This window comes from Arvicanthis niloticus, chromosome 8 (genome assembly GCF_011762505.2).
Source record: "Arvicanthis niloticus isolate mArvNil1 chromosome 8, mArvNil1.pat.X, whole genome shotgun sequence".
Taxonomy (NCBI): Eukaryota; Metazoa; Chordata; class Mammalia; order Rodentia; family Muridae; genus Arvicanthis; species Arvicanthis niloticus.
In genome coordinates this window covers 27,911,372-27,937,499 of record NC_047665.1, presented here as the reverse complement: position 1 = coordinate 27,937,499, position 26,128 = coordinate 27,911,372, and positions in this window count along the sequence as shown.

The following is a 26,128-nucleotide window of genomic DNA, read 5'->3' as shown; positions in this document are numbered from 1 at the left end:
CCTGAGGCTTGATTCAGGGAATAATGTCCTCCCATCCAGAATGTGCTCCGGGGAAGTGAAGGCCTGAAATCTTATTTTCAGTTCCGCGTTCTGGGACCTGCATTTTTCTGCCCAGGTCTAAGGGCAAAGAAATCTACACATATTTCATAAAATGGCCTTTATAATTTTTCACTCTACAACAGCATGGGCAAAATCTACCAAGATGTTGTTAACCCTTGTCTTCTTTTCAGTTGCTCTAAGATCTTAGCAAAGTCCTTCTAACACTAAAACAACATAAAAAAAAAAAAAAAAAAAACAATTGAACTCCTTAGGATGCTAACACAGACAAAAAGGACACACACTGTTTTGTTTGGGGACAGAGTGGAGGGAGATACTAGGGGAATAGGGTGCAGACTTAAGACTCCACATCCACAGTTGGAAAGAATTCCCTATTGTCAGTTTCTGGGTCCAGTCACCTATCTGAGAGACAAACTGTGGGTATTCCAGGAAACATTCAGTCTGAGAGAGTAAGGCGAACCATCCTAGGGTGTTGTACTGAGCGATTCCAACTTTGCTCTCAACAGAGTAGCCCTGAGCACATTTCCATAGACAAACTGACTTGCTGCTTACCACAGTGACTTTCCTGTCACATGCTATCTGATCTCCACAAGTCAGTCAGCCCCCAGCCAGGGATAACTCTCCTGAACCACCTCAGCTGGTGCTGCAGTGACCTCTTAGTGTGCTCACCAAACTTTCTAAAGTTATGAATAGCTCAGTTCCCAGAGCAGGGATTTTTTTTCCAGTTCATCCTTTGCAGTTAAGGTGGGGGAAATTATTCTGAGTAATACCTACTTCCTTTCCCTTAAGCCCCCCGCAATGAGAAGGTGATACTTCCTACTTAGGACTTCATGTTCAGTAAACACAGCTCTCTGTTCTGGAAAGAAAAATAAATTACTTTCTAAAGGGCAATGGGATTTTTGCTGCCTCTACTGATCAGAGGCCTTTCACTCCTGGGAGGCTTTCCTGGACCTCAGAAAAAAATTGCAACCCTCCCTCCTCAAGACATGACAAAGCCTGAACTTTAAAAACATTAAGTGACCTTCTAGGCAGGTTGTAAAATTTCCCAGTAACTAGGAAGACACATTACTCATTCAGATGGTTAAGTGGCTGCTCCTTGGAACACATAAGGAAATTGCTATCAGAGACTGTTGTGCCCATGGCCCTGCATATTCTGGATGTTGTGAGCCCCAGCCTTCTGCCTCTGTATGGCTCTTCACTGTCACCCAGAATTGTCTGAGCAGGACTCACAGAGAGTACATTTCAAAATTCTCAGCTACCTCTGAATGAAGACCTGCTACAATCCCAGGTGACTCTGTTGCAGGCAGCTGTCACACACAGATATCTTGTCCCAGGAGTTTGTGAATGGCTTGAATGGGAGGTAGCTCTGTTCAGGCCTAAGGAGAGTATTGCAGGCTTATTGTTAGAACCAGCAGGCACTGCTGAAAGGTCTGGGTCTGAGGATGATCGCAGAGGCCCCATTAGGCATTCAGTCTCTCCTCTGATTCTCCCAGCTGGTAATCTTCCTCATCACCAAAGGAAAGAGGCCCAGGCAAAATCCACGGTCCTCAAGCAAGAGACTATGGAAAACATCCAGGCAGTGAATTGGATATGAGAACTTTAGGGCTTCTAGAAATTCTGCTTCTAACAGTCTCAGAAACAGAGGAAGTGGAGAAAATGCAGAGAAAAGGGGGAAGTGAAGATAATTAAAATATACCATATACCACTATTCACATACACTAATAAGACCTTACAAATTAGGAAGCTAGAGTGATGGCTCAGTGGTCAGTACATTTCCCAGCATCCATATAGACATATACATCTCACAACCATCTGTAACTCCAGTCCTAAGGGATCTGCCACCTTCTTCTGGCTTCCTCAGGCACCTAACATGTAAATGGTGCACAGACACACATTCAGGCAAAACACCCATAAATATAACACAAAGATAAGAATAAAAAATTTAAAAATTAAAGCTCCTTATTGGATGTTGATGTTGGTGGCCCATACATAACCAAAGTTGGAACAATACTGGCCCATATAGCATCTGGCCCTGAATGTCTGTGTTAGTAATGAACCAGCCTATCTCCATCTTAGATTTAAAAACCATCTTATAGTAAAGACAAACTAGATCCATTCCTGTTTATGATTAAATCTGTTTCTCAAGGATTGAGCTATATCCCATTTGTAATCTTAATTGGTTCTATACTGTCTGTTCCAGGAAATAGTAACCATGTCTTTGTTTCAAAGGTTATATGACCATCTATGACTACCTTGTTAAGTCTAGCTGTTGTTATGACTACCTTGTTGTGACCACCTTACAACTATGCTTTTGTTTCAGGAGGTCATTAGGACAATCTTGTTATGTTCAGCTCTTTTAACTCAGCCTGTTTTGCCTGCCAAATTCCCCATTTGGAAAGTCCCTGTCCTTGAGCTATAAAAACTTTGTCTTCCTCACATCCAAAGCTGACCACTTGAACCCCATTTTAAGGGAGAGACAGTCTGTGTACAGGAACAAAAAAAATTGCTTGCTTTAATTAATTGCTTGCTTTAATTAATTTTGCCATGGTGATTTGAGTTGGTGATCTTTCTCCTTGCATCTTTGGGATTAACATTAGGCTTCACTGTAGTATTAAATTTATTCTCTATAGTTGGCTTTGTATCCCATTTATTATCATATTTGTGTATATAATTTGCTTATGAATTATAGCTGATCTTACAGCCTATTACAATTTTGTTTAGACACAGTTAAGAAGGTAGGAGCTCTGAGTTGGTGAGATGGCTCAGCAGGTAAAGATGTTTGCAGCTCAAGCCTGACCACCTGAGTCCAATCCCATGACCCCACAGTGGGTAGCAGAATGGCATTCGCAAGGCCACAAAGCACAAAATAGGCGGTTATATGCAAATGAAAAGTATCTGATGGTGGAGATAGTAAATTGCACTTCCCAGACCCCATGATAGAGGGAGAGGTCAAAACAGCAAACTGTCTGCTTCACCAGGAGCCCCAGGAAGTTTCCGCAATGTCTTTGGACTGTGCTGCCCACCCTGGACACTGGTTATTGACTTTTGCTGCAGGAAGTTTAAAAGCACATGCTGTCTTATTAAGAGTTTTCCATTAAGCTTCCCTCTGACTTGCATCTCCAAACAATAAGCCAAATGTTGCTTAGTTTAATTTTCCAGCTGATGAAGCTCCCTTTCCTGTTGCTAATTTAAGTCACTTTAAAGTGAATTTTGATTAATCTGGCATGGGAAGTTTTGTCTTTCTTAATTGAAAACACTCTCAACTAGTAGACTGCCTCTCTGCATTGCTCGCGGAACAGCAGGGTTAGTACTAAAAAAAATTTCTGTTTCTTTTCCTCTTCTTCTTAAAAAAAAAAAAAATCCAGATTTTAAAGGATTACTTTACCCAGACTTTCACAACAACCATAGTGAAACTGCTGCTGTGTGCTCAGTTGGCCGCAAGCGACTAAAACTTGCCACTGGGAATCAAAGCATGCCTGGCTTCATGGTGTCTGGGTGCACTGTTCCAATACTGGTAATGTATTTATAAGGAACTAGCATAACCCTTCACCAGACTTTCTGCCTTATTTAAACTCCCTAGTAGCCCGAAACTGGCAGATGGTAGGGAAAGGAAGATCTCAAAGAACCATAAATAAGATTGTCCCAGAATTTAAACCATCAAACCGGTATATAAGACTTCAGAGCTGAAATATTCTTACTTAGTGCAAGGGAAGAAAAGCTTGGATGTCAGCCATTCATCACAGAATGCCTTGCTGCAATCCCAGACTCAGGAGGACTGAGTGCTCAAGATCAGCCTGGGGTTCTTAGTGAGAGCTTGGCCCGAGCTCCCCTCATCTGGCCCTAGAAGAAAGAATGTCTGTATCACTTAGAAGAATGGAACTGAAGGTCTGTCCTAAAGCCTAAGCTTGCTCCATCATGGTCATTCTCCAGTTCCACTTCCTGTTGTTCTACAGCTCCTGTTCTCAGCCCGGCCACACTGTGCTGTTTGCTGCTTCAGGATACAGGTACAGTGTTCTGCTGCGTCCGCATCGGTGCACTTGCTATTGTATGTGTCTGGAATGCTCTTTCTCTGGGGAACTCTCATGGCTGTTTCTCCCTCACTCTAGGTTTCTGCTCCAATGCCAATTTTGAAAAGTTTCATGTGGAGAGAAAGCCGCATACCCAGATCACAAAGGTCTCAAATGTGAGACTAAGTCTGTCAATGAATCCTGTGCATCATCTTTCACCACCAATTCCAGGAATCTCAAAGGCCAAAGGGAACTTTCAGGTGGTCATATAGAATGTTAGAATCGAATTCAGTAAGGGAAGATTAGTGCAAGATCAGTAGCTTACCCAGGTCATTCACAGAGCAGTTACTTGGCAAGTGATTGGAAATGACAGTGAAGCATGAAAACAAATCTTGTTTAGGGATAGATGTTTCCAGTTGTCACAAGGTGATAGTAAAGATAAGTCACCTTTTAGTTATTATTGAGTTATTCTCCACAGAGAAGACACATACTCCCTTATTGCCTATGTCCGAAGCTGGTCATTGCCATGTGTTCTCTCTATGTACCTTCTCTTTATAAATTGAAAAAAAAATTAGTTTGCACAGGAACACTGAAGAAGCTGTGGGAGGTGGTGAGAGATATGATGCGGGAGCCAAGGCTAGCCAGGTGAGGGGTGGATGGGACTAGGTTATATGAACCTGAGAACCTGTGGTCCATTCACCACAGTGAAGGGTCAACCCTGTAGTGATGGCTTTGCTACAGTACTGCTCTATGGGTCTTGTATTAAAAAACAAGAGTTAACAGGGCAGAAAACAGCAGGCAAAAGACATATGCAGGAGTTTTCAGAAGAGAAACCTCCAGAGATAGCAAAGTAGAAGCCATCACCAGAAAACCACAAAATACTTTGATATTATTTTGCTACATTAGAGATAAAAATATGAGACCTTGATGGTGAATGAATTTTCATCCAGTGCTGCCGGAGTTTGGTCTATTGGTACAATATGTATGATACCAGTGACTATTTATCCTTCATGACAAATGGGATAACAACAAATGGGCAGTGGTGGTTTATGTACATTCTGAGGAAGCATAAACAACAACATCAAAAAACATAGTAGGTTTAATGGCTTATGTTTTTAACTTGACAAAATCTAGAATCATCTGGCAGGTAGGTGATCTCTAATAGTGCTGTGGGCATTACCCTAATGACATCAATTGAGATGAGAAGACTTGCCCACTGTAGGTGTCACCATTCCCTAGACAGGACATTCTGGACTTTATACATGGAGAAAGGAAGCTGAACACTAACATGTAAGCATGCATTCATTGTTCTCTGCCCATAATTATGGGTATGATGTGACCAGCTCCCTTAAGCTCCTGCCACTGATAGACTCTAAGTTGTAACTGTAGGCTAAAATAAGTTCCTTTCCCTCAAAGTTGCTTTAATCAGAATATCTTGCGTTAGAACAGTTTATTTTAGCAACAAGAAAAAAAACCTAAACTAAAACAGGAGTACATTCAAGTGGCCATGTCTTGTGTAATAAACAGGGATGGGATAGAGACCACAGAGAATAAAAGCTTAAGGAACACCAGGTTTCCTGGCACAGATCCCAAGGACACCCAGGCTAGAATTAGGAGGTATTCAGCTCAGCCTCAGTAAGAAGGAGAAAGAAGGGGAAAAAAGGAAGAAAGGGAGGGAAAGAGAGAAGTGGGTAATAAAGGTCTGGAGTGGGTTTTTAGAACTGGATTGCTTTGAATCTAGACTTTGCTATTCACAAACTGGATAATGTTTAATATGTTTATTAACTTCTCTATCTCTCAATTTTCTGGTCTATTGGAGAACAGAACTTCCAACTTCATGGGCAAAACAAAATATGATGTCACTGTTAGGTTGAGCTGCCAAAATTAATACCACTGGTTGACTTTAACATAAACACCAGCTTCCTTTACTCACAGAATCTGGGAATACTAAGATAAACGCACCAGCATATCTAGTGTCTGGCTTGCACATGTCTGTCTTCTCCTTGTCCTTGCATGGCTGAGAAAAAGGAAGCAAGCTTTAGAAGGTAGTTTATTTTCAGGGCACTAATTTCATCCTTCAGGGCTCCCCCATGACTTTGTCACACATCCCACCCCTGTCCTCCCAGGTCCCATCTCCTACATCCATTGTGCTGAGGTTAGAATTTCAGCATATAAATGTAGAGGGGCCAGCCCTTAACAAGTGCCTGGGGTGTAACAGGTCCTCCATGGCTGTGACTATTGGTCCTATTGCACAGGAGCTGTGGGTCTAAGTTCATCTGGCTGGTAGAGAAACAGTGGAGGTCCTGCACACAGCAATTGCCAGACTCAGAGGCAAGGGAACTGCAGAGTTTTCAAGAACTGCGAAGAAGGTCGGAGAGAAGAGAAATGACAGGTAGTATTTTTTAAATGCTCGTGACACAGTGTGTTATTTACTATTGCCCCAGTATGATGAAGCAGTTGGTGCTGTCAGCAGCAGTTAGATAAACCTGAACACTTCTACCCTCACCCCTATGGTCAAGTTCCTAGCATAAGACTTGAGATCTGGGAGGTTTTGCAAAGCTGCATTATGCCCAAAATAATTCTAACATTATTTGTACTCTTTGCTTTTTGTTGTTAGTATCTTATAAGAAGTTTCCTGTTTAGTCGTAAAGAGCTATACTGTCTAGACAAGTACTGCTCCATATACACACAATCGGAGCAACTGTATACATTTAATGTTATTGTAGCTCTGATAAAAAAGAATGTTAGTTTTAATTATACATTTTATTTAGAGCGATAATCTTCAGTCAACAGATAACCGATATATATGCTACTGGTAAGAAATTTTGTTTCTTTAAATTTACACTGATTTTTACAAAATTCTAGACTATCTCTATTTAAGCTAGCTACTTTGAAAATAGCACAGAGATTGTGCTGGTCAGCTTCTTATCACAGTGATGAATACCTAACAACACAGGTTGAAAGGAAGATTTTAACTTCACTAACAGCTCAGATGCTTCTGTCTATGAACAGTAGCTTGGCGGTTTCTGTGTCTCGGTGAGGAAGAACTCCATGGTATGAGAGTCTATGGTAGATAAATGTATCCATTGTATGTCAGCCAGGAAGCAGGGTCACAGTCAGAAAGGGGCTAGGATAAAATACCCTTAGACAGGCCCCTGTGACCTGTCCCTTTCCACCAGTCTCTACCCCTCATAGTACTACCGCCTTCCAGCGGTCAATTCAAACTTTAAGTCCATTGCTTCCCCAAAGCCCCACTTTTGAATTCTTAATTGCTTGAGGATGTGCTGAGCCTTTTAAGGCTCACTTTATACACAAACTGTGATGATTTAAATGAGAATGACAACCACAGGCTCATAAATGTGAATACTTGATCATCAGGATGTGGCATTATTTGTAAGATTAGGAGGTGTGGTCTTGTTGGAGGAATTGTGTCACTGGGAGTGGGCTTGGATGTTTCAAAAAGTCCATTCCAGGCCCACGGTTTTATTCTTCCTGCTGCCCGAGGATCCAGCTTTAGAACATTCAGCTATTTCTCCAGCACCATGTCTGCCTGCGTGCTGTCATGCACCCTACTGTGATGACAATGGACTGAACCTCTGAAACTGTAAGCCAGCCCCAATTAAATGCTGCACTTTAAAAGAGTTGCTGTGGTCATGACATCTCTTCAGAGCAATAGAACACTGAGACAAACATAACAAATGAGTACACTGGTAGCTACTATACCAGACATTGTGGCTATAGAGACTATTCAAACACTGGAAAATACTAACAACAAGGGGGTGGTATTTAACAATGTGGTATAGAATTTTCTAGGACATAGTAGCACACAGGCTTTCTATTTCCTAGAGCACTATGCACATAGGCTTTGTATAAAGCACATGATGAACACACATTTCTCACTTTCTGTTTTATTGGCAAAGAGGAGCAGGAAAGAGCCACATCCCTCTCCAATGGATAAAATCAATAGTTTTGATCCTGTCCCAGTTCTCAGAAACCTTAGTCTTAACTGTGTTAAATTTAATACTGAATAGTAGTGGGAAGAGGGTGGAGTACTCTCTAACAAAGCTTGTTCCATTAACAAAAGTTGAATACCAGGAAATAAAATCAAGAAGTCATCCTACAGCCATTATTTGACCTTGTTGTATGACAACAAAGCACCAAGTTGGGAGAAAGCATCTTCGTGCTCACCTTCCTCTTTGATCATTACATCTGAATCATGGTCTCTATTACATCACAGGTACATGGCTCACTCCTGAATACTAAATACCTTTGTCTTAAGTTGAAGGTGAGACAAAGCAAAATACTGTTAGAAAATTTTATCTTAAAATTAAAGGTATCCCAAATAATAAGTGAGCTTAGCCAAGTGTGGTGGTATACACCAATAATCCTAGCACTTGGTAGTCTAAGGCAGGAGGATTTCAAGTTTGGGATCAGCCCATGTTCCATAGGGATATCATATCTTGGGGGAAAAAAAGAAAAGAAAACCAGGGCTAGTTTTATCCAGTTGTGAATCCCATGAGCTACAACAATGACTGGCCTGGAGATATGCTCGTGAGTTTATTAGTGGCACAAACATTATGTGGATAAGCCTGAGCAAGACCTGTATGAGAACAATCCAGTCAACAGCAGCATGGAATGGGAAGGGGCACAAAAGTCCCTATCCCTGGATAAGGAGCTATTGACAGTTGATGATTGCTAAGGAAGGGAGACTCCTTACTTACTCCTTACTTTGGGAGTGTGGTTCCCCCACAGGTTGTCTGTGCTCCAATTGATGGTTGCACCCATGTGTATGTATATGGGAAACACTAACAGAGACTTCTTATATATTTACTTATTTATATTTTTATGTATATGAGTGTTTTTCTTGTGTGCATTTCTGCACACCATGTGCATGCTTGAAACCAAAAAGAGGCCAGAAAAGAGCTTTGGATCGTCTTGAACTGGAGTTATAGGGTTTTTTTTGAGCTGCTATGTGGGGACTGGGAAAAAAAAACCTGGGTCCTCTGCCAGATTAGCAAAGCTCTTAAGAGCTGAACCATCTCTCCGGCCCATAAGTGGGTTATTTGCAAAGAGAAGACGTCAATTGAGAAGTTGTGAGGGTCTGAGTGGAGTATCAGAGTGTAGGGGTGAATATGGTCGAAATACTCTGTAGAATGTTCACCTAAAAAACGTTAAATTAAAATCACTTGGCATACTTCTGTGGGTTTATAGTCACATTATCCTGTTCTATTGATTTATCCTTTTGATAATATCATAAGGCTTTGATAGTAATGTGATTATCTCAATTTTCTTCCTCTTCAACTTGTTTTAGTTGTCCTAATTACTTCAATGTTCTTTTGATGTTTGAATCCACTTATTCAGAAAATATACAGCTGAAATCTTTTGGAAATTGGTATTAACTCTCTAGATTTGTCTGGAGAAAATTGACATCTCAGTCGCAAGGTCTTCCAACCACTAATTATGGTGTGTTTCTCCTTGTACTGAGATTTCTGCTTCTTCTGTTTTAGAGTTTTTACCACACAGACCCTAGATGTGGATTGCTAGATTTATCCTTTAACATTTCATTTTTGTGTGTGAGTTGTTGTAAATTTGTTTAAATGCTATTTAATTCTTGCTATAATATAAGGATAAATAAATTTGTCTCCCTTTCCCCTGAGTCTAATTTATTATTTTGATTTTTTAACAAATTAGTTATTATTTTATGTACAATTTTGCACATGTACACTGTGAGGGAAGGTGCAGTGAAACTACTGAACCACACCACCCCGAGGGTAGACAGAGAAGTTTACTGGGGGAAGAAGCTGCCAGGATTCTGGGATACGTATGCATGGAGATTTATTTTGTGACACACCTAAGCAAAAGTAGTTGGAGTGACTTGCCTTTATGAAGCATCCCCAAAGCATTTTTAAAAGATTTACTTTTTACATTTTTATTAATTCTGAGAATTTTATGCATTGTATTTTGATTATATTCTCTTCCTTCCCAAACTCCTCTCAGATCCACTCCACATTCCTACCTTGTTTAGATGTATTTCTTTTCTCTCTTCTCTTCTCTTCTCTTCTCTTCTCTTCTCTTCTCTTCTCTTCTCTTCTCTTCTCTTTTCTTTTTGAATGTGTGTGTGCATGGATGTTTTGCTTGCATGTATGTAGGTATACCATGTGTGTGCCTGGTGCCTGCAGAGACCAGATAAAGGTGTCAGATCCCCTGAACCTGGAGTTACAGGTGATTGTGTGCCTTGTGGGTGCTGGGACCCAAACCCAGGTCCAATGCAAAAGTGGATATTCTTAACCACTGAGCCATTCTTCCTAGTCTCTCCAAACATTTCATTTTGTACTCATACACATAGCAACTCTTTTCACACAGATTTCGTTTCTCTGTAGTATGTAATTAATTGTGTAACAAATACCATGCGTCCAAATGGCTATCCACTAGGGAATAACCTCATCAGACTCCCAGGAGGCACACAGATGAAGCTGTGGGAAGTACCTCAGTGCATCAGAATCACCAGCTACCATCCTCTGCAAATTTGTTTTGCTTTCCTGAAGAGACACAGAAATGCCTGTGCTTCCCAAGCAGGGAAGGTAGCTACAGAACAAAGAAACAATCCTATCCAGGTCCAGCCTGGTGACTTTATTGGGAGATTTGGGCCTGGTATGAGATTTTGAAACCTTGAAGATAACCTTAATGACAGACGTCTTCCAATAGGACCATATTTCTATTCTCTCTAATCTTTCTCAAATAGTGCTACACCCCCCCCAACAAGTATATGAGCCTATGAGAGACATTCTTACTCAAACCACCACACTCACTGTAATATATGTAAAAAGGAATTCCCTGCACAGCTTGAAAGCAGTTCCACTGAAGAATTTTCTCTCACCACACCAATTATATTACGTGGGTAGAGGGTGTCTCAGAAGTCTTGTAAACTTCCTCAGTCTCTCTCCTGCCTCTTGAGGAATGTTTCAAGCTAGAAGAAGCAGCTACATAACACCAAAGACTCAGCATGGTGGATAAACAAAGAAAGAATTGGTTCATCCTGAGAGTTAGTAAGTGGTCTTTTGAGAGGGCTCCTATAGAACAATCTGGATGAAAGAGATAAGAAAGACATAAGAAGGCCTAGTATGTGGCTATATTTAGGAATAAAATGGATGATGTATCAATGTCTTAAGAGCAAAAGCATGCATTTTATACCGTTCATGATATTCCTTCCAAATGAACATTTATAACAAAGCAAAGGCTGTGATGATCATGGTTTTGAAGAATAGCTAATGTAGTAGAAACTTTTAGTATACAAAATGTTAGGTAATGTGATCCCGAATTGTCAAAAGTATACTCAATTATAGAAGATAGCGAACAATCCTTGTCATATTTTCAAATATTTATCATAATTATCTGGGACTGCTGGATCATAACAGTGTTTTGCTTTGTTATAAATGTCCATTTGGAAGGAATATCATGAACAGTATAAAATGCATGCTTATGTTCTTAAGACATTGATACATCAGCCATTTTATTCTTAAATACAGTCACATACTATGGTTGGAGGTTCCCCCCCTTCACATGTTAAGTAATTGTTGCTATGACTGTATGTCAAGAAGTAAGATTAAAATCAGAAGACAGTAATTCTTTCTCTACTTTCTTGGCTTTATTCAAGTGTCCGACAGTAACATCCACCTTGTCCTCTCTAGTTGAAACTTTAAAATTTCAGGATTTGGGCATTCCCCAAGCTTCCCGAGGAAACGGGAGAACTGTAGTGATGTGTACTGTGTGGTAAATTACATTAATGTGATGACAGCCACAATTACAGCCTTTGCAAAGGTATTTTTGATAGAATCATCACTATTGCAATTTTATGAAATCACAAGTGAAGATCAGAGCCAACTTCACACACGTCTCTTCATAGTCATCCGGTTAAGGACATGAGCCCCATGTGGGTAGAGAGGGCCAAACCAGAAGCCATTAAATGAGTCGTCTATTCTTCCTTCTGGGTTCCCTGCATAGAATCTGCTTGCTAATAGGAGTTAACATCATAAATGATATCAAGTCTGTCCTAGGAGCATTGTAAAGAGGATCACAGAGCACTGGCTTCTAAGCGCCTCTCAAGGCTTATACATCTTCTCCTTGTCATGGGCCTTACAAGGTTCTTACCTTCCCCTGGGTCACCATGTTTCTCACTTCTAAGCCATGGACATTAAAAACTTTCTAAATTCTTGCATCATCAAATTCATACTTTTCTCTCAGTCTACATCCAGTCCATGGATGGACTGTGGAAGAGACCATTCTTCTATTTGGTCCCCACTAGTGGTCCTAATTCAACCTGCCTTCACTAACCTACACTATGCCAGAAGATTCCAGACTGGCATCCCTGAATCGAATCTTTTCTCATCCTTCTTCCATACAAATGCACTGAAGCTGTTCTCCAGAAAACAAACCTTCTTGTACCCCCCAGCCCCCGTGGGACAGTGTTCTTATTGAATGCTTTTATTTCTGTTCGTGGCAATGAGACATTGTAGGGTCTGTACTTCAAAAGAAACTCCATTTTCTGGGAACCATTGCACGCAGTTTTAAGGATCACTTTCGGTCCTTGCACTCAGCAGCAGCAGCAGCAGCAGCAGCAGCAGCAGCAGCAGCACTCAAAGCCATCAGGAACATCAGAGGCTGCAAGGTTACAGTCAGCAGCCATTAGAACTGGAGGCAGCTGAGCTCTGGAAAGGCTGAAGGGTAATAGAGAAGGGTGGAGGGGACCCTATGCCTTAACAGTTCCCAAGCTTCCCTGCACATGAGAATCAGATGGGATCTTTGAGATGTCCTTAAGTCCATCCAATCCTATGGACTTCAAATCTCTAAGCCAAAGTTAGGTGTCTGTATCCCTTTTTACCCCCAAGTTATGGCAATGTGCTGATGATGTTATGTTTTTACAAAATTTGAGTTTGCAAGGTTTTCAGATGAAAATGGGGGCAGTTGATCCCTTTGCCAGTTAGCTAGTTTAAGGGTCGATGATTCACCTGAAGAATGACACCCCAGACTCAAATAGCATGTAAACACAAAGAGTGAAGTCTAGCGTGCTGGGGTCTCCCCATTACCAAGATAGAGAGACCCTGAAGTGAGCTCACAGGCTTAATTTAAAGCACCCTAGGAGAATCCCAGGATAGGTGGGGTTTGTCTTATTCTGTTTCTAAGGACATTCCATTACTGGAGCAAAGGGGCTAGCTGCATTGTCCTTGTTTCAGGCCAGGTGGTGAGGCAGTTTCTGACTAGCTGCCTAAAGCCTGGGTTTTTAGGCCTAGTGTCTTTAACTGCCAATTTGAAGCCTATCATGGAATCAGCCTAGCCTTCTCACTAGAACTCGGAAGGTACCACTGTGTTAGACTTGCCGAGAGCCTCCACAGATGAATGTGTTAATTGGCATTATATTACTATAGTATATATCTAGTGTATATCTAATATAGATTATTCGATTAGCAGTTACTTTCACTCACAGTTTTGAAGGTTTCAGTGCATGACTCATTGGTCCCATTGATTTGGATTTGGGTGAGGACATGTTGTTACATGTTGTGACAGGAACTTGTAGCAACCAGGAAGGGATGGAAAGAGAGAGAGAGAGAGAGAGAGAGAGAGAGAGAGAGAGAGAGAGAGAGAGACACAGAGAGACACAGAGAGACACAGAGAGAGAGAGAACAAAGGGAAAGAGAATAAGAAGGGCCACTGATCCCACAGTCCTCCTTGAGGCACACTCCTAGCGGTCTGAGGACCATCCATTAAGCCCTACCTTTCAAAGGTATCACAGCCTCTTAAGAGCTAAATCATGGGGACCACATCTTTAACACATAGACTTTTAGGGAACACTAAGTATCTATGCTATAGCACCAGACTAGAAATCACAGTTGCGTCATCTACTCACACTAAAGTTCTGTGTCACCATGTTGGAAACTAAGCTGGTTATCTGAATTTCTAAGAAATCATGACAGAAGACATAACATGAAATTGCCACATTTCCTGAATAGGACAGTTTCAGTTGGGATAATGATGAAGTTTCCTTGGCCTTAATCCTTTTGAACAATGACAACAACAACAACAACAACAACAACAACAACAACAATAACAAACCAGAGGAGGTCAAGTAGCCAGTAGGCAGTTTAAACTTCCTTTCCTCTTATAAGGTCAGGTCCAGCAGCACCTGGAATTCCTCCTTATGCAAATAAGGCGTCCTCAGTCAATGATGTACACTCACCCTGATAGCCCCTACTCACCCCCAAAGGGTTAAATGGCTTTTGTCCTCCTTCCACAATAAACTGAACCAGTCTCTAAGGCTATTCCGGGCTGTGTGCTTTCTTTACCCACACATTCACCTTGGACCAAGGCACTGCACTGGAATCTCCATGCCCCCCTCCCTGCTATGATTCCCTTCCCTCCAGACCAGCCCAGTGCACAACAGGCTGGCTACCCCAGGGAGGAGGGACACAAGGTAACTTGACATAATCTACTGTTAAGCACTTAGATATGTTTCTATTGTCCTGTCTTCTTGTCCTCATCTCCCAAGCAGAGCTGGGAAGTGTTAATCAGACATTTTGTCATGGATCTCAAGAGAGAAGGGATTTGTTTTGGTTCATGGTTTCTAGATGATGAAGATGTTGAACAGGATGACAGTGTTGGATGTCAGAAGGGCATGCAGTGGAGCAGAGTCCCTTACCTCATAGCAAACAGGAAAGAGGAAGTTGTGGGAAGAGGGACATGGTGGGAGAAGTGGAGAAGGGAGGAGAGAAAAAGGAGAAAAGCTGGGGTGGAGGGTAGCAGGAGGGAGGATTCACTAGCAGGCATTTCTCTGCTCCCACTCTTATTGGCTCCAGATGCCCACCCCGTGTGGTGATGTGGCCACATTCGAGGAGGGTCTTTAGTCCTCATCCTCTTAGACACCTGCAGAGGGCGCTTTCTAACCCAAGTTATTTCTCAGTCCAATCAAGTCAAGGATCAAGATGAGCCACCACAGAAAGTGACTTGGAAGTGGCCAATCTCATTTTTCCCTCTTTCTGGTTTCTGTTTTCAGGCCCTTTCTGTCTATAACATGAGCATCTCTTGCTCCTGGTAATGCATTTGGTCTTCTGGGTGAAGTGTCACATGACTCTAGAATGACAAACAAACGAATTAACACAGTCAGAAAACCCAGAGTCTCCTTCGAGCAAGGGCAGGTCCACAAACCTTTGTCCTGGTTCTTTCTATAAAGCTTCTTATTTACTTCTCCCCAGCAAAAGCATTTTCATTCATTTTGTGCTCGATGCACATTACCTTCTAAGAAACTGAGGTAGAGCATGGGAGGCTATGAATCTGGTGCAACCTGCCCTGCCAGTGTGTCACAGGGTGAGGAGCAAGAAGCCACAGGCCTTAGTACTTCAAGGAAGCCAAAGTCAATGAAGACATGTCACACTTGAGCTTCATCCTCTCTTGGCCCCTGGCACTCCACCTCCCAAGTCCCCGAAGCTGCTAGAGTAGGTCTTTCAGATCACTTCCTTCTGCCTCTTCTCCAGGCATGCTAACCAGCCACACTACTACCCTTCATCTGCAGAGACTGTGTGGTGGGGCATGGAGGGAGGGTGGGGCGCAAAATCAGGGCCCCCAGCTGTTCCACATCCTCTATGGATGACGCTCTTTTCTGAAAAAAATCGGTGGAATAGGCACATAGCAGCTGAGGTGCAGAGGTGAGGGTGTGGGCAGCAGTGGGCTTGGCTTCCTTCCTGCCAGGCATCTAAAGCTCTGTTGGAGGCTGCAAGGCAGTGTGATCTGTCTTCATGGAAAACAGAGTAGCAGGAAATGCTGCCACCAGGAGCACATTAATCACATTAGCTTGGCAGACTATCATCTGAAGATTCAGTCAGATCTGTGAACACAGCATGTCCAGTCAGCTCTCTTAGACAGAGCTGTTACCCTGGACAACACTGGCTCTTTTCACACTGTGTCTGTGTCCACAGCTTGTGGCTCCTGGGAGGAACATTCACATAATCACATGCATGGATACACACATGTGCGTATGCACACGTGAGTGCACACACATAATAAAATCATCAATCTTAATGTATTTTGAAGAGATTGAAGTCAAGGTTCTATAGATCTAACCTGGTTGTATTTTGGGGCCAACACAGATACTGGAGATAATGTGTCAGGGTCGGGGATGCTCAGAGTATGATTCTATATTGATTATGTTTTCTGGTTATTTTCTTGAGAAAGAGACAACAATTATATATATTGAAGCAATGTCTGTCCTTTGTAACTTATAAATATGTGTGTGTGTTTGTGTATAATGTATAAATATGTTCACCAGGGAGATTTTGTATTTCTATGTTACATAGTTGTCTTATGAAGACAGAGAGGGCATTTTGCCCATGCTACAAATACACTTATACCAAGAAAAAAAAGGAGAAAATAAAAACAAAAAGAAAGAAAGAAAGAAAGAAAAAAAAAAACAAGAAAGAAAGAAAGAAAGAAAGAGAGAAAGAAAGAAAAGAAAAGAAAAGAAAGAAGAATTCAAAGCCCTGGGGATGTTAATTTTAATCAGATCAAAAAGAGATGAAAGGGCCAGGCCTGGTGACTTGAACCTGTAATCCTAGCTACTGGGAAGGCTGACACAGGTGGATGACAAGTTCACGGCCAACCTGGGGAAACTTCATGAGACTCTGTCTCAAAGTGAAAAGAGGACTGAGGATAGCTCAGGGGTAGAGCATTTGTCTAACATACATGAGGCCCTACGTTCAATCCCCAGCACCATAAAACAAGCCAAGAGAATGTGAACTAGAGAAGGAGACTACGGGAAAAGTGTGCCGAAAACCACCCCTGGCTCACTATCCCAATTGACCACCTGAACTAGTTATTAACCTGTTAAGTTTCAGTTTCTTCATATATATGGTGGGCCTCTCTTTGAAAAAATTATGGGAAGATCAAAAAAGCAGAGTTCAAGGCCACTTACAACTCTTTGGAGAGCAATCAACACACAGCCAGGACACTTAGCTGAGCACCTATCTCATGAAACCGCTTGTAGTTTCTCAACCATCTTTGAAATAAATTTCACATGCCCCTCCCCACTTATTTATTGGATATTTTCTTTATTTACATTTCAATTGTTTTCCCCTTTCCAAGTCTCCTATTCAGAAACCTCCTATCCCATCCTCCCTCCCTCACCTATGAGGGTTCTCCCCCACCCACCCACTCCCATCTTCCCACCTGACATTCCCCTACACTGGGGCATTGAACACCCTCAGGCCCAAGGGCCGTTCCTCCCACTGACGTCCAACAAGGTCATCCTATGCCACATATGTGGCCAGAGCCATGGGTCCATCCTTGTGTACTCTTTGGTTGGTGGTCCAGTCCCTGGGAGCTTCAGGGGGTCTGGCCTGTTGACACTGTTGCTCCCCCTATGGGGTTGCAAATCCCCTCAGCTTCTTCAGTCCTTTCTCCAACTCCTTCATTGAGGACCTCACGTTCAGTCCAATGGTTGACTGGGAGCATCCTCCTCTGTTTTTGTCAGGCTCTGACAGAGCCTCTCAGCGGACAACCATATCAGGCTCTTTTCAGCAAGCACTTCCCGGCATCCACAATAGCATCTGGGTTTGGTGACTGTATAAGGGATGGATCCCCAGGTGGGGCAGTCTCTGGATGGCCTTTCCTTCAGTTTCTGCTCCATACTTTGTGTCTATATTTCCTCCTGTGAGTATTGTATTCCCCTTTCTAAGAAGCACTGAAGCATCCACACTTTGGTCTTCCTTCTTTTTGGGTTTCTTTGGGTCTGTGAATTGAATGTTGGGCTAATAGCCACTTATCAGTGAGTTTGTACCATGTGTATTGTTTTGTGACTGAAATACCTCACTCAGGATATTTTCAAGTTCCACCCACTTGCCTGAGAATGTCATGAAGTCATTGTTTTTAATAGCTGAGTAATACTCCATTGTGTAAATGTACCACATTTTCTGTATCCATTCCTCTGTTGAAGGACATATGGGTTCTTTCCAGCTTCTGACTCTTATAAATAAGGCTAATATGAACATAATGGAGCATGTGTCCTTCTTACACATTAAAGCATGTTCTGGGTATATGCCCAGGAGTGGTATCCCTGGGTCCTCAGGAAGTACTATGTCCAGTTTTCTGAGGAACCGCTGATTTCCAGAGTAGTTGCACCAGCTTGCAATCCCACCAGCAATGAAGGAGTGTTTCTCTTTCTCCACATCCTTGCCAGCATCTGCTGTCATCTGAGTTTTTGATCTTAGCCATTCTGACTGGTGTGAGGTGGAATATCAGGGTTGTTTTGATTTGCATTTCCCGATGACTAATGGATGTAGAACATTTCTCTTGGTGCTTCTCAGCCATTTGAAGTTCCTCAGTTGAGAATTCTCTGTTTAGCTCTGTTCCCCATTTTTAAAAATAGGGTTATTTGGTTCTCTGGAATCTAACTTCTTGAGTTCTTTGTATACATTGGATATTTGCCCTCTATCAAATGGAGGATTGGTAAAGATCTTTCCCCAATCTGTTGGTTGCCATTTTGTCCAATTGACAGTATCCTTTGCCTTACAGATGCTTTGCAATTTTATGAGGTCCCATTTGTCAATTCTTGATCTTAGAGCATAAGCCACTGTTGTTCTGTTCAAGATCTTTACCCCTGTGCCCATGTGTTGGAGGCTTTCCCCTACTTTCTTCTCTACTAGATTCAATGTATCTGGTTTTATGTGGAGGTCCTTGATCCACTTGGACTTGAGCTTTGCACAAGGAGATAAGAATGGATTAATTTGCATTCTTTATGTGTTGACCACCAGTTGAACCAGCACCATTTGTTGAAAATGCTTTCCTTTTTACACTGGACAGTTTTAGCTCCTTTGTCAAAGATCAAGTGATCATAGGTGTGTGGGTTCATTTCTGGATCTTCAATTCTATTCCATCGGTCTACCTGCCTGTCACTATACCAATACCATGTAGGGTTTTATTTTTTATCACTATTGTTCTGTAGAACAGCTTGAGGTCAGGGATGATGATTCCCCCAGAAGTTCTTTTATTGTTGAGAATAGTTTTTGCTATCCTGGAATTTTTTTGTTATTCCAAGTGAATTTGAGAATTGCTCTTTCTAACTCTATGAAGAATTGAGTTGGAATTTTGATGGGGATTGCATTGAATCTGTAGATTGCTTTCGGCAAGACTGCCAGTTTTACTATATTAATCCTGCCAATCTATAAGCATGGGAGATTTTTCCATTTTCTGAGGTCTTCTTCTATTTCTTTCTTCAGGGACTTGAGTTCTTATTGTATATATCTTTCACTTGTTTGGTTAGAGTCACACCAAGATATTTTATATTGTTTGTGACTATTGTGGAGGATGTCATTTCCCTAATTTCTGTTTGAGTCCATTTATCCTTTGAGTAGAGAAAGGCTACTGATTTGTTTAAGTTAATTTTATATCCGGCCACTTTGCTAAAGTTGTTTATCAGGTTTAGGAGTTCTCTGGTGAAATTTTGGGGGCTACTTAAGTATACTATTATATCATCTGCAAATAGTGATATTTTGACTTCTTCCTTTCCATTTTGCATCCCTTTGACCTACTTTTGTTGTCTAATTGCTCTAGCTAGAAATTCAAATACTATATTGAATAGATAGGGAGAGAGTAGACAACCTTGTCTAGTCCCTGATTTTAGTGGCATTGCTTCAAGTTTCTCTCCATTTAGTTTGATTTTAGCTATTGGTTTGCTATATGTTGCTTTTACTATGTTTAGGAATGGGCCTTGAATTTCTGATCTTTTCAAGACTTTTAACATGAAGGGATGTTGAATTTTGTCAAATGCTTTTTCAGCATCTAATGAAATGATCATGTGGTTTTTTCCTTTGTGTTTGTTTATGTAATGGATTACATTGATGGATTTCCATATGTTGAACCATCCCTACATTCCTGGATAAAGCCTACTTGATCATGGTGGATGATCATTTTGATGTATTCTTGGATTCGGTTTGCGAGAATTTTATTGAGTATTTTTGCTTCAATATACACTAAGGGAAATTGGTCTGAAGTTCTCTTTGTTGGGTCTTTGTGTGGTTTTGGTATCAGTGTAACTGTGGCTTCATAAAACAAATTTGGTAGTGTTCCTTCTGTTTCTATTGTTTAATAGTTTGAAGAGTATTAGTATTAGGTCTTCTTTGAAGTTTGTCCTGGATTTCCTTGATGTTTTGGGTTAGAAGCTTTTTTTTTTTTTGCATTTTGCATTTTGCATTTTCTTTGACTATTGTGTTAATGTTTTCTATGGTATCTTCTGCACCTGAAATTCTCTCTTCTATCTCTTGTATTCTGTTGGTGATGCTTGTATCTATGACTCCTGATCTTTCCCCTAGGTTTTTTTTATCTCCAGGGTTGTCTCCCTTTGTGATTTCTTTATTGTTTCTATTTTCATTTTTAGACCCTGGATGGTTTTGTTCAGTTTCTTCACCTGTTTGGCTGTTTTTTTCCTCTAATTCTTTAAGGGATTTTTGTGTTTCCTCTTTGAGGTCTTCTACGTGTTTGCCTGTGTTCTCCTGTATTTCTTTAAGGGAGTTATTTATGTCCTTAAGATCTTCTATCCTCATCATGAGATGTGACTTTAAATCAAAATCTTGCTTTTCTGGTGTGTTGGGGTATCCAGGACTCGCTATGTTGGGAGAACTGGGTTCTGATGATGTCAAGTAGCCTTGGTTGCTGTTGCTTATGTTTTTGCCCTTGCTTCTCACCATCTGGTTGTCTGTGGTGTTATCTTGCTGCTCCTGACTATGGCTTGTCCCTCCTGTAAGCCTGTGTGTCAGTATTCCTGGGAGACCAGTTCTCTCCAGGAAGAATTTGAGAATGGAGAGCTGTGGCACAGGATCAGCTCCAGAATACAGATGGAAACCTGAAGGATCCTGTCTCAGGCTGCTCCTCAGTTCCTGTGTCATGAGGGTTCTGGGTGGGACCCTTTTGGGCTAGGAATTTAAGCAGAAGTGGTAGTCTTACCTGAGGCACAGGATCAGCTCTGGGTACAGACACAAACCTGAAAGATCTGTCCCACGCTGCTCCTCAGTTCCTGTGTCATGAGGGTTCCAGGCAGGTCCCTCTGAGCAGAGGTCTTCTCTGTGCTCACAGGTGTGTCTGCACTCCTGGGATACCAGTTCTCTCCTGGTAGCATTTGATTATGGAGCACTGTGGCACAGGATCAGCTTTAGGCACAGACAGAAACCACCCCCCTCCTCATTTTTAAGATGAAGTCTCCCTGTGTTGTTCAGGTTGGCGCTGAACTAATGATACTCCTGCCTAGAGTTCCAAAATGCTGGGATTACAGGTATGCGCCACCATGGCTGCCTTTCAACCTCCATTTAATAGTAAAGAAAAATGTACACCTACTTACCTGCACTTGATAATTGGTGATCTGGCTTTGAAACCAGGCTAATTTTGTTCTTGCATTCCCAGACTTGGTGGGTTTTTTTTTTTGTTGTTGTTGTTGTTTCTTTGTTTTGTTTTGGTTTTTGTTTTGATTTTTTTGTCATAATCCCTTTTTTGAAAATTTTGCAATGTGATGATAATTCTGTAAATTTTTAAAATTTCAAGCCATAATGAAAAGAAGTTTGGGAGGCTAAATTGGGATCCAGGCAACTTGAGAATTATCAGTGGATTTGACTTGCCAAAGCTCAGCTAATTACTAGCCAAAGTAATTCAGATATACCTAGGCCTTATCATCCAAGCTTGAACACCATAAAAATTGAATCTATCAATAAACTTCAAAATGCAAGGTTTGCACTATAGAAGTGTCACAGGACAGTGACAGCTGTCCCAGAATAAATAAATAGCTTTATTATCAGGGGAAAATTGGCCTTTTGAGTCCTTTCACTTTAACTCTTCAAGGAAGAGCACCCTATAAAACTGGCCTTGTACTGTGACTTTAACACCTGGACTATTATGTACTTTAAACAGTGTTGGAAAATGCCGTACAGTGGGAACCATGCATACCTAAGAGGAGAGAACCCCTGATGGATGATTCAGCTTCCCTGGGCTTGGGGCAGCAGATAGATACTGTCTGCTCTGATTTTCTATTGTTAGGACATCGTGTAGATGGATAGATGTCAAGCTTCTCCAGAGGGAAAACGGCTCATTGGACATAATTGGCAATCACAGCTTCTTTCAGGCGCCCGCCTAAGAATTATTTTCTGTCTTCCAACTGGGCTGAGCTAAGAGAAGTCTGGACTTGTTTGAGAGTATGATCCTATCAGTCATTTCAGGTTATCTGCAGAACACCAGTCCCCCACAGTGATCCCGAGGATTTAATGCTCGTCTATCTCCGGGTATTAAAAACAGAAAGTACCTGAGACATGCAAGGGGAATGCCCTCTTTTTTTCTTGGTATCTAACTCGAGTTAATACTGATTCTGGTTAGAATAATGAAAAAAAAAAAAAGTAGTTTAGTTTCTCGGAAGAGAGTTTATCAGATCCACAGCTAATAAATGGTCTGCCTTTCACACCTAGTCAATGCCTCTCCCCGCTCCTCACCTCTTCCCACGTTGCTCATATTCAGATTAGCAGTCTTCTGCCAGTGGCTTGCTGTTGCCTTGCAACCCCAATCAAACAGTTTATTAGGTAGACTGTCTCTGGAATTAGTGTTGATCTGAGAACTGCCTCAGACATAGTAACGGGTCTTACTGTTTACATAGCAATGAAGATTATCAAGATGAATGGAGAGAAGCCAACTACCTTTCCATCCTCTGTATTCATCACAAAGTCATTCGGCCCTGTCATTTCTCATGCTGAGAGATTTATTGCTAATTATTGCAACAGATAAGCTGTCTTGAGGGAGCAAAACCCTCCAGGGCTTGGAGTGTTTCTGATCCCTAGGGAACCAAGGTGTGTGGTAACCCTGACATCAAATTAAATAGGAGAAATGCAAAGGCTCACAAGTGTTTACAAAAGCAGTAATCCAGTGTGTGTTGGTTATCTCAATCACTTTATCTGTCCACACTAATCTACCTGATATTCAGGGAAAAAATACACCATGAATGCTAGGGAAATGTATTCATCTAGCTTTAAAAAAATTAACCTAATAAATCCAGTGCATGTACACATATATCACTCATACTTGCTACTTTCAAAATAAAATTAAATTTAATTTCCTCAATCCATCTAAAGATTTGGGGGTGGGGTGGGAATTTGGCTTCAGGAGAGGTTTTCACTGATACTGCTTGATCATTATCATCAGGTCAGAGAGTAGGAAAGAAAGACGAGATGCTGACTGCTCAATATAGCCATCCATCAGATGTCTGGCTCAGAATCAAGACACACATGTTCCATCTCCTGTCTTGTCTTTACAGCCGACCTGCAGAGACCCAGTATTCTTGGCCAGTCCTCTAAATGTCTAATTAATAGAAGTCTATTAATGGTCTATTATTGACACAAATGGACAAGCTGGGAATTGGTATGTAATTCCTGCCTGCCACTATGAATGATGTGTAACAAGAGACTGTTGTGCTAAAGGAGAAAAGGAGAAATAAATGTCTCAGGTTAATTAGTAGGATAAGTTATTTGGCTTCCAGTTTCATATTTAAAAATAAATTGTTAGCTCTTTCTCTTTCCCTTCTTTGTGACTTAAAAAAAAAGAAAGAAAATATGACTAGACCATTGAGACCCAGAGCAAGAGGGTATCTCAAAACTCCTCTACCTGAATATAAACTACTACATCCATTGTGGAGGTGCCTATATGATCTAGCTTCACTACTCCTGATAATAAATCCAACTCCATCTACAAAACCATAATGTGCATTATGTGCATTTCATTGTTGTTTAGTTTACACAGAATTCATAACACCCAAGGTATGGGACCAGCCCATATCCCACCACCAGATAATGGACAAAGCAAATGTGTATATACATGAAGTTTAGTCACCCATAAATGAGAAAAAAAATGCTGTCATTTACAGGAAAGTGGGTGGAAATGGAAATCACCATGCTAAGTGAAATAAGCTAGACTCAGAAATACAATAGCACATGTTTTTTTATAATCATAATCTAGATTTCAAAAATTATATTATACAGTAGAAAGGGATCTATTTGGGAAAGGAAGGGGAGCAGCAGGAGAGGGGAGTAGGCAACAAAAGAGGGTGGTGAAAGAGTGAACACAAAGGAACACACACACAAATATTCAACACAATATATATGAATATATACAGTCAACACAGACTGTCGATTACTGCTTTTGTAAACACTTGTGAGCCTTTGCATTTTTCTTATTTAATTTGGTGTCAGGGTTACCACACATGTATGTTTGTTTTCTTGGAATCAGAAGATTCCAAGATGTTTTTGCTCCCTCAAGACAGCATATCTATCTTACCAATAAATCTCTCAGCATGAGAAATGACAGGGCTGAATGACTTTGGGATGAATACCAAAGATGGAAAGGTAGTTGACTTCTCTCCATTCATCTAGATAATCTTGCGTAAACAGAAACACACACACACACACACACACACACACACACACACACACACATCTTGGAAAAAGGATACAATGCCGGCATTTGAGGGTGACCAACAGTCATTTAGTTAGATTTAAGGTCCACTGACTAGGATGGAATTCATACCTGGTACCATAAACATAGCTTTTGACAAACTCATGACTTGTGAGGTTATGGTCCCTAAAGGAAAGCCTACTACTGTTCCTTTCCTAAACTCGTATAATTTTAAATCACATTCTAAATATTTAATCCTTATACCCATAGGTAAGTGTAGCTGTCACCTTTTACATAATTCTACAACTTATAGAACAACTGAACCTGGGCTGCCCAAACCCCAGTTGACCATTTACAACACAATCTATACACCTATGGTTCAGAGAACATCTCAGAAGAGAGGGTAGGAAGACTGTAAGAGCCAGAAGACCAGGATGTCTGCTACAAGAGAGTGTCTTTATATTTAACAGGGAAGACACGCCTATGAATTCTCCATAATATGGTCACTAAACAAGACAAACATAATGTCAAGACCAGATGGCAAACCACTGTGCATAAAAGAAATCTCACAAGGCCCTACCCCTAGAAGGCAATTAATGGCTGCAGAGAGAGAAAGAATTAGTTTTCCCTAGGAATACATTAAGGCCAACATTCCTTCTATTAGGACCTGGCCCTTTAAAAACTATCCAATGCCCTTTGTGTTATGAGGTGTCTTATACTTAGTGGAAATATAATAACCCCTGATAGGTTATCTAATCCCAAGTTGTTGGCCCTAAACATATCCATTTGAGCAATACTAAATACACTTGGCAGGTTGTATTTATAAATGTGTGTACATATGTATGTGTGTGCATACTCATGTGTGCACCAATAATAATTAAGAAAATGGCCATGAGTTTGAGAGAGAAAGACACAGGAGGAGTTGGAGGGACAGAGGGGGTGAAAATGATGGTCATACAATATTCATGCTTGAAATTCTGAAGAAAACAACCAAACAATTGAAATTTTAAAAAGATACTTGGGAGGAGAAAGTCTTCCATCCCAATTTAGTGATTGCCAGATTGGTATAAAATATGTGTGCTTTGCATAATAAGTGAAGTTTGACATGAAGAAACAGGCAGGTATTTACAGTGACCAAATCGACTGCTTAGTCTCGAATGCCCTTTGAGAGATGACAGGAAAGGCAATAGATGAGTTTGCCACTGCTCAAAAGCCTGTCCTGGGCATCGCCCTTCAAAGACTCAACTAGGAAGTTGTTTCTTGTGAGCTGTGTATTTTGCATTACTTCTTCCGCAAATAGAAAATCTTGAGATAACCCACCTCTGAAGTATGCAGAGGGCTTATGTAGCACCATAAAGTTCAAGACCTCTGAGTTAAACTCCAAATCACTTTTTCACTATTGCTCACCCAAGGAAAGTTCTAAACAATTTTTCATAATCATTCCAGCCTTATAAATTTAAAGTCACAGTTACCCTGCATGCCTTTTAATAAACAGACTGATGTACTAGTGATGTTGGTACATTAGTTATTTCAGTACAAGATAATATTTTTCACCTCTCTTGGGTCAATATAAGTCCTACTGAGAATTCATGCTCTAAACATTAAGTGGC